Here is a 12,766-nt window from a genome sequence, read left to right as displayed (position 1 = left end):
GAAACAAGGCAAAGAAAAATGACCATACTAGAGGAAGCAGATACATCAAAAAGTAGAAAGATAATGAAAGATGAGAATCTAATTATAAAGTATACAGGTTTAGATTAATTTTGAAAGCTCTGCACATACATTTGGAGAGAAAAAAAGATAATGCAAAATCAGAGTAAGGCCTGACATTCTGTTACTTCCTCTCCATCTCCCTCAGCCTCAGTTTCCCCATCTTATGAAAGCAGATGATCTGTAAAGCTCCTTTCAAGCCACATTTGTAATTCTACAAAATAAATAGCTGCCTGAAGATCTTTTATTTCTCAGTTTTTATCTCCAAAATTTCACAGGCAATTCTTGTAGAGAAAGTAAAAATTACATACGAACAAGAAAGGCTAATTAAAATGATCTTACCACCTAGAGATAGCCACTGTGAATATTTCAATGTATATTCTTCTCGATTCATAAGACATATATAGAAATTATGTTGTACAAATTTTGGTATGGCCTTTTTTCAGTCAACGAAATATTGCAAGGATGTTTTCTTGTCCTGGTTTCATTTCTACACCATTGTTTGTGACCACTGCCAAGTATTTTGGTCTAAATGAAAGCATCAGGGTATAATATTAGTTGCAGGTTGTGTTGTAGTGAAAATGCAAGTGTGTCCAGACTGGAAGAGATGAAGAAAGTTGAGAAAAACAACATTTTTCCTTGCACGATGCCTTCTACTTTACAAAAGACTTGCATAAAAGCTTTGTAATCAGCCGGGCTCCGTGGCTCACATCCGTAATCCCAGCACTTTGGGAGGTCAAGGTGGACGGATCACTTGAGGTCAGGGGTTCACGACCAGCCTGGCCAACATGGTGAAACCCCATCTCTACTAAAAATACAAAAATTAGCTGGGCGTGGTGATCCATGCCTGTAGTCCCAGCCACTCGGGAGTCTGAGATAGGAGAATCGTTTGAACCCAGGAGGCAGAAGTTGAAATAAGCCAAGATCACGCCGTTGCACTCCAGCCTGGGAGACAGAGTGACACTGTATCTGGAAAGCTTGCAGGGCATGGTGGTTCACACCTGTAATCCCAGCACTTTAGGAGGCCAAGGCAGGGGGATCACAAGATCAGGAGATCGAGGCCATCCTGGCCAACACGGTGAAACTCCGTGTCTACTAAAGACACAAAAATTAGCTGGGCGTGGTGGCGAGTGCCTGTAATCCCAGCTACTTGGGAGGCTGAGGCAGGAGAATCACTTGAATTAGGGAACTGGATGTTGCAGTGAGCTGAGATTGTGCCATTGCACTCCAGCCTGGTGACAAGAGCAAGACTGCCTCAAAAAAAAAAAAAAAAAAAAAAAGCTTTGTAATCTACAAAGTGTTTTTACATCTTCAGACTGCCAACTAGCAGTGTCTAGTATATGGGAAGCATGAATAAGTGCTGTTAAATAAATGGGAAATGAAACAAGTATGCATTATCATATGTATTCCTTATAAAACTGGGATTCAGTAGGCCTCATTCTCATAATTTTACGAATTTTAAGGCTGCCTCTGTTACCGTGATCAAATCCATTATAGTTTACATAGCATTCACACAGACTGATCTCATGTGAGCCACCCAGCCACTCTGTAACTAAGTAGGGTAGATAGTATTAGTCTCATTAAAGAGAGGCAGAGGCTGAGGCAGAGATCATCAGGGTCAGATAGTCAATCAGTGGAAGAGCCTGACCTTACACCCAAGCCCATGACGCTTTCAATTGCTTTCTGACTGTGGCAAAAGGTCCTATCCTACCTTTATTTAGGCAGTTTGTGCTACAGCGAGGCAGAATCACCAATGTTCAGGGAAATGTTTAACATTCAGCTCTCGGTGAGGGGGAGGAGGGAGCCCTGATTTGTGGAGTTTGCTGATTTCTGTGGTGTGAATACTCCCACATGGCGGATTCAAAACTACTGACGCTATGTCATGGTGTCATTGCGCAGAGATGTGAGCAGTCAGCTCATGGGTGTCAGCTGGCTCCAATGCATCCCTGGGCGGAATGAACTTTCTTTCCACCTGATCGTTAATTCCTGGAGGCCAAGAAGCACATCTCTTTGCAGTTTACACTGAGCTACGCATGCAGATGGCAATACATTAGCGTTCAGGCTCAACGTCAGTGTTCAGCCGGGGTTTCTCATTCTCTGGTTTCCTCATCTGCCAGCCCTCTTCCCCGAAACTGGGGAAGTACTTGGGGACAATCCTGTCCCCTTTACCATTTCCCTATCCTTCTTCTCCATTCATGTCCTGGTCACACCCTGAGGCAGAGTCATGGACCCAATGCAAGAAGAGAGGCCTTGGGAACCTTAGGATCTCGTGGGGTTTGGTTTTGTTTTTTGTTTTTATTTCATCGTTTGTTGAGATGGGGTCTTGCTCGTTGCCCAGGTTAGAATGCAGTAGCATGATCACAGCTCACTGCAGCTTTGACCTCCCTGGCTCAAGCACGCCACCATGTCTGGCTAATTTTTTTGATTTAAATTTTTGTTTTAGAGACAAGGCCTTGTGCTAACCTACCCTGTGTTAGCCTCACAGACTCGATCTTGCTGAGAGCCAGACAGACTCCATCTTAACCTCCGCCTCACCCCTCCCACCATTTCCCCCTTGAGTGCACACCTGGGTCATGCTGCACTCAGAACTATAGAAACGTATAACCATTGTAGCCATATCCTGCTCCGCAAGCCCACTCGCTATTGTGAATACCCCGTTGATTGTACGGCAAGTACCAAATACCCCCCTTGGTAACCAGCCATCATGGGAACCACTTGCGGATACTCTCCTTGGTCATCAGCAATCATGGGAACCCCCTGCCTCCTAGTGACCAGCCTCCGTATCTAACTTGCTTGTTCTGCTTCTGTAAATTCCGCGTCAGCTAGGCTCTCCCCTCCCCTACCTTAAGCAAGACATGAAAAGGAAGCCAGCCCCTTCTTCGGGGCGAGAGGGTTTGAGCGCCAGCTGACTCGGCCGCCGGCAGTAATTGGAACTCAGAGCGCGGCGTTTTCCTTCCAGCTCGCCCGGGTAAACAGCCTCCCCACGTGGCCAGGCCGGGGGATCTCACGCTTTGTGGTCTTTTAAGACCGAGATCAGAGTCTTCTTCCTGTCCTGGAGTTCCAGCACTCACCTTCTCAAAACGTCCGGGCAGCTGCTTCGCTGGGCGCCGGTGGGGGGACGGGGGCAGCGGACGGGAGGCAGACCCGACCCCCGGTCCTGCAGGGCCGCCGCTCCGAGACGGGGCCGGCACGAAAACCCGTCAGCGATGTGCAAACCGGGATTCCTGGCGGCTGGTTTTACCGCCCAGGGCTGCAGCCCCTGGGGCTGCTTTGCTTGCCCGGCATCTTACCGGGACTCTCCGCGGCGGCGCGCACCTCGCGTGGGTCTGCGCGGAGAAGGAAACGTCATTTTCTCAGAGAGAATGTGCTGATCGCGAAACGACCCAGAGCGCGCGGGGAGGCGGAGAAAAGGCAGCCTTTGGCGCCATCTACTGGAAACTTCTGTTTCTGCATGATGGGGACAAAACGGAAATTTTACGTGTATTCTGTTCTTTAATACAAGGTTGATGTTGAAAATCTCTTGTAAGAAGACATATGGAAAACATATATTTAATAAATCGTTAGTTAAATGCTAAGGTCTCCTCTACTAAAACCTCTATTAAATCCGCTGTCAGGCAAAAATGGTTGAATTTTCATTCTACTCCAACCCACCCTCCCTTGCGAATACTGTCCTAACATTCAGGAACACAGCCAAGGACGGGAGGAGGGACAGCAGGCAAAACGAAGGCTGTGCAAGTCCACTGGCCTGAAAATCAAGTCCAGAGAAAAGGGAAAGTGATTTTACCTGCAAAACCAACCCAGCCCCTGAGCAGGGGGTGGAAAGGTACCTCCAGCAACTTCTAAAGTCAAGTGACCACAGCAAAATGGAAACAAGAAAAGCTGAACCAGCTGCAGTCACCAGCGAGCCCCTGCCTAGCGGCAGCTTTGCTCAACAGTGTCTCCTTTTTGTGGGCCGGGGCCAGAGCCTGGGACACCGGTGCGGGGGACAGATGCCTTCACTAGCAAGTTCCATCTTCCGAGGCTGATCTTTACAAAGGCCAAGCCCCAGGCAGCTAGGCTTCATTTCCACATCAAAGAGCAGAGTCAGCCATGCATCAGGCTGCCTTCTCTCTTCGGCTTTTTAGTTCATTCAAATCCATTTTCAACTTGCTGTACATTATTTCAGCACACTGAAAAATAACTTTTTCCGACCCTGAAAACACTAGGCCTGTTTTTACAGTGCTGTGACTTGGGGTCTGACGTCACTCAGAGCTTTGCCAACGCTGCCGTCGCTATCATCTTGCAGAGGCAGGTGAAGTGCGTGGGAAGGCGCTGTTCCTACTGCCAAGTCACCACGCACCGCCCCTCCAGCGCCTCAGCCGCGTTCTTAGCCTCTCTGTGACGACTTGCAGACCAGGGATGCTGATGTCATGTGGAGTTCACCCTCACCGAAGCACCCACCTACTCACCCCAGGCTGCTGGGGCAGGTGTCCTGGGGCTGAAAGCAGAAATGTAGGGGAGAGAAAACACCCCAGAGACCCTGTGGAGAGCACTGAGTGGGGGGTTGGGTTGATACGAGTTCAGCAGTTATATACATTTTAAATTGAAACCGGTTTCTCTCTGTTGACCAGGCTGGTCTCGAACTCATGGGCTCAAGGGATCCTCGTATCTTGGCCTCCCAAAGTGTTGGAATGACAGGTGTGAGCCACTGTGCCCGGCCTTCACCAGCTATTTGTTGAGCACCTACTGTGTGCAGGTGGTTTTGGGAAGACAATGACAGACTGAACGCTGTGTGTCTTCAGGAGGCGTCTAGTTAAAAGGAGCAGAGAAGATGATACAAATAATTACCGATGCAAGCAGGAAATGGCCACTGTGGCAAGGTGGGCTGTGCTAGGAGACCACAGAGGGGCGTCCCGTCCACGCAGGAGGCCGCGGACGGGCGTCCCGTCCACAGGCAGGGAGGGACCGGGAGTGCTTGGGGCCTTTCACGGGCCTCCGAATGGGAGAGTGGGTATGAAAATGGTTTGGGATCAGATAAATTCTGTGTCCACACACACCACACACTCACACACACTCACACAACACTCACCCCCGCATACACATACACCCACATAACACTCACCCACATGTATACACTCACCCACATGCACATCCACACTCACATATAACATGCTCTCACACACACTCACACACACACCACACTCACCTCCACATAGCACTCACACCCACACAACACTCACCCACCCTCACCCATGCACACACATACACTTAACACTCACTTGTATACAGCCACTCAATGCACATCCACATTCACACACAAAACACACATACCTACATGACACTCTCACACATACACACACTCAGGCACACACACCCACAAAATTACATTTACATACACATGCGCAAACATACACACACCACACCCACATGACACTCAAATACACACACACACACGCATGCATACACTCAGCCACCTCCACATTCACACACACACATTCATACTCACACTTGCACACACACAAACAGAAGCACATCCTGAATCCCCCTCCACACCTCAGGCTTCCCAGGGCGGCCTCAGGGGCCCTATCTCTGCCTGAAATCCTGGAAGGCAATACTGGCGAGGTCCGCTGAAGAGCAGGCCACATGCGTACTGATGACGCTGAGACTGGCGAAGGTTTTCTCTGAAGCGAGAAGGACAGAGGAGCCTCCCTTCCCTCATTTCCACCTTCTAGACTCGATTTCAGCCTTGCTGGGCCCAGGGGAAGCCGGGCCATGCGGTGTTGGCTTGGGCCAAGGTGGCTCAAGCCACCAGATTTTTAGAGCCAAAAGCCTTGGGGTGAATTATAGGCCTGGGAGCTACTTCTGTGTTTTCTGGGGACTCCCAGCCCTCACAGAGATGGGATAGTGGTCACCAAAATTGTTGAGTGGTGGAGCGTTTTGGGTTTTGTTTTGTTTTTAGGGCATGTGGTGATCAAGGGTAGGCAGAGTGGCACAAAAGGCTCAGACTCTGGAATCAAACAGACCCCAGTCTCAGCCTCGCTCTCCATCAGCTCTGTCACCTTGAGCCAGCTCTCTGCACCCCACTTCCTCATCTACGAAATGCTGTTGATAGCAGCACCTACCTCATGCAACAGGTGTATCAAAGGAAACAGCACGCTGGATGTACTCAATACATATCAGCAACACCATTACTATTGTTAGGCATGAGGGAAAGAGGGAGGGAGAAGTGAAAGAAGAGTCGGGTTTTAGGCAGAGTGAGTCGGGGAAAGGTGGTGTCCTGGGCTGGACGAGGAACCCAGGTGCAAGAGCATCTGGGAAACTTGCGAATTCCGCTTTGGAAATGCTGAATTTAAGATGCCTGGGGGACATGGGTGGAAGTGGCCACTGGGTATTGAGAAGAGAGATCCGGCCGGAGTTGGAGACGGGGGATTCACAGCACAGAAGCGGAGGTCTGGGCCCACAGAGGACAGGAAGTCATTTGGAAAGGAGCTCCCAGTAGGAGGAAGACAGAACCCAGAGGGCCCAGCACGCAGAGGTGGCGGGAAGAAGGAAGCCCACGGGGGTGCAGGGGATTGCTGCAGATGGAGGAGTGGGGCCCTCAGAAGGGACCCTGCTGAGGGAGAGGAGGGAGACATCAGCCAGCACCCACTGGGTGCCTCATTTCTACTGAGCAGCCTACAAAGATAGGCGAGACCCTGGCATGGCTCTCCAGAAACTGACAGACTCTGCGAGCTCCTGCCATTCTGTTTAATTGCCTCTTTTCTTTCTTCTCTTTTCCTTATGAACAAAGAATCTTCAGTCTTTGCTTATAGGGCAGAGCCTGTGGGAGCTCAGAGGCTCAGCCCTCTGTGTAGGTGGCAGGTCTGCTGAATGCATTACGTGGGTGGGCTGGCCAGACCAGATGTCCCAAGTTGCCTTCCAGATCCACAGAGCTTCCCCGGGGCAACATGGCACACTGCCCCAGATAGTCAGTAGTTTGAGAAGGAAGTTAAATGCTCTGCTCAGGAAGGAAGGAAATGGTGGTGGTCTCTAGAAATGCCGTGCAGCTCTATTGCCATCTTTGGGATAGCAACAGATGCATGCATTTCAAATTAATTTTAAAGCATGTCAGTTTTGCAACAAAGCCGCACATGTCTAGGGCAGGCAGGAGGCTAGAGTTATGCAAGTCGAATGATTAAATGTGACACACGGTAGAAGGAGCCTGATGGCTGGGCTCGGTGGCTCCCACCTGTAACCCCAGCACTTTGGGAGGCCGAGGCAGGCTGATCACCAGAGGTCAGGATTTCAAGACCAGACTGTCCAACATGGTGAAACCCTGCCTCTACTGAAATTCAAAAAACATTAGCCGGGCATGGCGGTGCGCGCTTGTAGTCCCAGCTACTCAGGAGGCTGAGGCACAAAAATCACTTGAATCCGGGAAGCAGAAGCTGCAGTGAGGTAAGATTGCACCACTGCACTCCAGCCTGGGCAACAGAGTGAGACTCTGTTTCAAAAAAAAAGGAGTCCAATATTTGCTCACACAGCTCAGCTGGTTAGTGCGGAGCTGTACCTCACCACCCTACTGCCTGTCAAATTCTGCTCCCACTGCAATGAGAGACCACCTCAATGCAAATATTTTAAAAATGCTCCCTACATGCCCACTTTCTCTAGTAGGCAACTCCATCCAAGCTCCTGCCCATATTCTAATAAGAGTGCACAGACTGTGAGTACAATTGTGAACAACAACTTTTGGCACTGTGCAAGGACATCTTGGAATGCCAGTAAAATCCAGGTGGGTGAACTCATAGGTACATATGATGAAAGAGCTAAAAACAGGTCTCTTGTGCTTAAGGGCCAGGAGTTGTCTGCAGTACTTTACATGCAATAACTTGACCCTTACAACAACCGTCACAAATGAGGAAACTGAGGCACAGAGTTTAGGTAACTTACCCAGGATTGCACAGTGAATAAATTGGGGCGGGGAGGGTTCGAACCAGGCAGGCTGCCCGCTTCAGAGTCCTTTAGATACTATGGTAGCCACACCTCTGCATGATCTCATGGAACTTGATTAGCTTAACACAGCTTTTTATTTATTTTATTTTATTATTTTTTTTTATAAAGGTGGGGTTTCACCATGATGGCCAGATTGGTCTTGAACTCCTGACCTCAGGTGATCCACCCACCTTGGCCTCCCAAAGTGCTAGGATTACAGGCGTGAGCCACCGTGCCCGGCCTTAACACAGCTTTTTAAAAAATTAAAAATCTCCTTATCCTTTCCCTATTCCTATTTTCACTTTTTTCTTTTTTTTTTTTTTGAGATGGAATCTTACTCTGTCACCCAGGCTGGAGTGCAGAGATGTGATCTTAACTCACTACAGCCTCTCCCTCCTGGGTTCAAGAGAGTCTCCTGCCTCAGCCTCCTGAGTAGCTGGGATTACAGGTGCCTGCCACCACGCCCAGCTAATTGTTGTATTTTTAGTAGAGACGGGAGGGGTGGGGGTTGCCATGTTGGCCAGGCTGGTCTCAAACTCTTGGCCTCAAGTGATCCACTCGCCTCAACCTCCCAAAGTGCTGGGATTACAGGCATGAGCCACGGCGCCCGGCCCCATTTTCACTTCTTTCTAATACTTAGTGCTCTCTTTATCTCCTGCGCTTGCTAATTCACATATATTCTCCCTTCGAGTCTGCCTTGACAGCCTTCTGTTTTTGAAGGCCTCATGGCTACCTGGTTTCTTCTCTCAAAAGTTCCCTCTGCTGCAGGTAACTTCTCACTCACCTCCCTTGGATTACCCCTTCTGTCTGTCAGTGTGAGGCGGGTTTTGTCCAAGGCCATCCCCTAGAGGGAAAGGCAGAGAAGCCATACTTCTTGGGTCCAAGGGGAGTCAAGGAGATCGAGGACCAGGTCGGGAGCCCTTGAAATGGGCTGAGACCTGTATTTTGGTTTGGGAGGCCACAGACAAGGTAGAAATGAAAGGCTGTTCTTGGCCAGGTGCAGTGGCTCACATCTATAATCCCAGCACTTTGGAAGGCTGAAGCAGCTAGATCACCTAAGATCAGGAGTTCAAGACCAGCATGACCAACAAGGTGAAACCCCATCTCTACAAAAGATACAAAATTAGCTGGGTGTGGTGGCGCATGCCTGTAATCTGAGCTACTTGGGAGACTGAGGCAGGAGAATCGCTTGAACGTGGTAGGGGAGGTTGCAGTGAGCCAAGAAGGCGCTATTGCACTCTAGCCTGGGCAACAAGAGCAAAACTCTGTCTCAAAAAAAAAAAAAAGGAAAAGAAAAGGGGTTCTTTTTTTGGAGGGGACCTAAAAAATGGATATATCATAGTTGTACATATTTTGGGATACATGTGATATTTTGATATATGTATGCGATGAGTAATGATCAAATCAGGGTAATTCCAACATTTATCTTTTCTTTGTGTTGGGAACATTACAATACTTCTATTTGAGCTATTTTGAAATATACCATAAATATATTAACTATAAATTATGAACTGTAGTTTTCCTGCTGTCCTATAGAACACTAGAACGTATTTCCTCTAGCTGACTGCATTTTTGTACCTATCATCCGACTTCTCTCCATCCTCCCCCCCAACTACTTTTCTGCCCAGCCTCTGATAACCATCAGTCTACTCTCTATCTCCACGGGAGCCATGTTTTCGTTCCCACGTGTGAGTGAGAACATGCAGGATTTGCCTTTCCGTGCCTGGAGTACTTCATTTAGCATAATAACCTTCAGTTCCATCCATGTTGCTACAAATGATGGGATTTTATTTCTTTTTTATGGCTGGATAGTATTTTGTTGTGTGTATATAGCACATTTTCTTTCTCTTTTCATCCATTGATAAACACAGGGTGACTTCCTATCCTGGCAATTGTGAATTCTGCTGCAATAAACATGGGGGTGCAGGTATCTTTTAGATATACTGAGTTTCTTTTTTGGGGGAGAGAGGGGGAGACAGAATTTTGCTCTTGTTGCCCGGACTGGAGTGTGGTGGCGCCATCTTGGCTCGCTGCAATCTCCGCCTCCTGGGTTCAAGGGATTCTCCGGTCTCAGCCTTCTGAGTGCTGGGATTACAGGCACACACCACCACGCCCAGCTAATTTTTTGTATTTTTAGTAGAGATGGGGGTTTCACCATGCTGGCCAGGCTGGTCTCAAACTCCTGACCTCGGGTGATTCACTCCCCTTGGCCTCCCAAGGGGCTGACAGAAGTTTAGAAAGACCAAAGTAGACAGAAATACCATGTGAATGGATTGAAAGACTCAGTAGTATTAAGATGTTAAATCTAAATTGATCTATAGATTCAAAGCAACCCACACAAAATCTCAGCAGGTTTGGTTTGTTTTGTTTTTGAGACAAGGTCTTGTTCTGTCACCCAGGCTGGAGTGGAATGGTGTGATCTCGGCTTGCTGCAATCCTTACCTCCCAGGCTCAAGCAATTCTCCTGTCTCAGCCTCCCAAGTAGCTGACTCTACAGCTGCACGCCACTGAGCCTGACTAAATTTTGTATTTTTAGTATCTACTAAAAATACAAAAATTTAGCATTTTGTTTTATTTATTTATTTATTTTGAGACAGTCTCACTCTGTTGCCCAGGCTGGAGGGCAGTGGCGCAGTCTTGGCTCACCGCAACCTCTACCTCCCAGGTTCAAGCAATTCTCCTGCCTCAGCCTCCCAAGTAGCTGGGATTATAGGTGTGCACCACCATGCCCAGCTAATTTTTGTATTTTTAAGTAAAGACCGAGTTTCACCATGTTGGTCAGGCTGGTCTCGAACCCCTGACCTCATGATCCACCCTCCTCAGCCTCCCAAAGTGCTGGGGTTACAGGCATGAACCACCGCACCCGGCTAACTTTAGTATTTTGTATACAAAAGAGGGGCAGCCCCTTTAGGCTCAGCAAGGCCCCAGATGTCCGAGCATTGACAATACCAAAAATAAGAACATGTAGTTAATAGAAAATGGGTCTTAGAGTTTTGCCATGTTGGCGAGGCTGGTCTCTAACTCCTGACCTCAGGTGATCCACCCACCTTGGCCTCCCAAAGTGCTGAGATTACAGGCGTGAGCCACCATCCCCAGCCTATTTTTTCTTTTGTTACTAGAGATGGCTTTAAAACAAACAAAAAAATAAGAGTTTGACAAGTTAATTCTAAAAAATCATGGAAATTCAAATATCTAAAATATCCAGAACTATTTTGAAGGAAAAAAAAGAGTAAAATTGGAGGGTTTATACCAAATGATTTTAAGATTTACTAGAAAGACACCGTGGATGTGACGGGGTGGCATTGGTAGAAGAATAGACACGAAGATCAACGGAACAGAATAAAAAGTTGAGAAACAACTATATGGTTGATTAATGTTTGACGACTACCAACATAATTCAATGTGGAAAGGATAGTCTTGTTTGAAAAAGAAACAGCTGGATGTTTATACGCAAAAATAAACTTAACTTTTCACATCATAAAAATATTTAACTCAGAATGGTTCTTAGATTTAAATGCAAGAACTAAAACTATGAAATGTTTAAAACAGAGGTGATCATACTATTTCTTAAAGGGTGAGGTAGCAGAGGTTTAGGCTTCTGTGCCGTGCGGTCTCTGTCATGTCTGCTTAACTCTGTCATAGCACAAAAGCAGCCGAAAACATGACAAAAATGAAGAGTATGGCGGTGTTCCAGTAAAACCTTATTTAGAAAAACAAGTCGCTGGCCCGCAGGCCATAGCTTGGTGACCTCTGTTCTAGAAGAAAACATATAGAAAATCTTTGTGAGGTTGTGTTAGGCAAAGATTTCTCAGAAGTGAGTTCTAATCGTACTTGAGGTTTGTTTTAATTGGGTATGGTAAGACATACAGATATGAAAATAATTGTTATGAAGGAAGAATTTTTTGTTACACTCACAGTCCCTAGAGATGGGAGGCGTGGGACTCCACGCAGGCCCACGTGGAAAAGTTCTCAGCAAGACAGCAGGCTGGGGTGATGGGAGCTGTGGGTGGGAGCCTTTATCGTGGTTTTCACAGGAGGAAATAGAATGAGGCAAGATAAGCAGGCTAGTCAGGGTTAGTATTGGGCAGTTTGAACAATTTGGTGGCTCTCAGCCACAGGTACTGTCCCTAGTGGTCTGGTACCAGGTTCTGGGGTGACTAGGGCAGGTAGATAATGGTCCAGAGTGTGGGAACCCACTAAGGGAAGTGGTTGGGCGTGTGAGCTCTGGGTTGATCAGTTTACATATGAAAGGCATGCTTGCAGTCATGTCCTTTGCTGTCTCTGGGAATTAGCTTACTCTGCCTGGGAGGGGCAGCCCCTTTTGGCTCAGAAAGGCCCCAGATGTCAGAGCATCGACAATACCAAAAATAAGAACCCGTAGTTAATACAAATGACTCTAAAAGCACAATTCATTTAAAAAAAGCAATCAATAAATGGGTCATCATCAAACTTTGAAACTTTTGCTCTTCAAAGTACACTGTTGGCCTGGCACAGTGGCTCATTCCTGTAATTCCAGCACTTTGGGAGACTGAGGCAGGGGGATCACTTGAGCCCAGGAGTTAGAGATCAGCCTGGGCAATATAGCAAAACCCCAATCTCTAGAGAAAAAAAAAAGCCAGGCAAGGTAGCATGTGCCTGTAGTCCTAGCTACTAGGGAGTCTGAGGTGGGAGGATGGCTTGAGCCCAGGAGTTTAAGGCTGCAGTGAGCTATGATCATGCCACTGCACTCCAGCCTGGGCAACAGGGTAAGACTTTAAAA

This window comes from Cebus imitator, unplaced genomic scaffold (assembly GCF_001604975.1).
Source record: "Cebus imitator isolate Cc_AM_T3 unplaced genomic scaffold, Cebus_imitator-1.0 Scaffold42, whole genome shotgun sequence".
NCBI classification, from domain to species: domain Eukaryota; kingdom Metazoa; phylum Chordata; class Mammalia; order Primates; family Cebidae; genus Cebus; species Cebus imitator.
The sequence above is the reverse complement of the archived record's forward strand: the minus strand, read 5'-3'. Positions refer to the sequence as shown.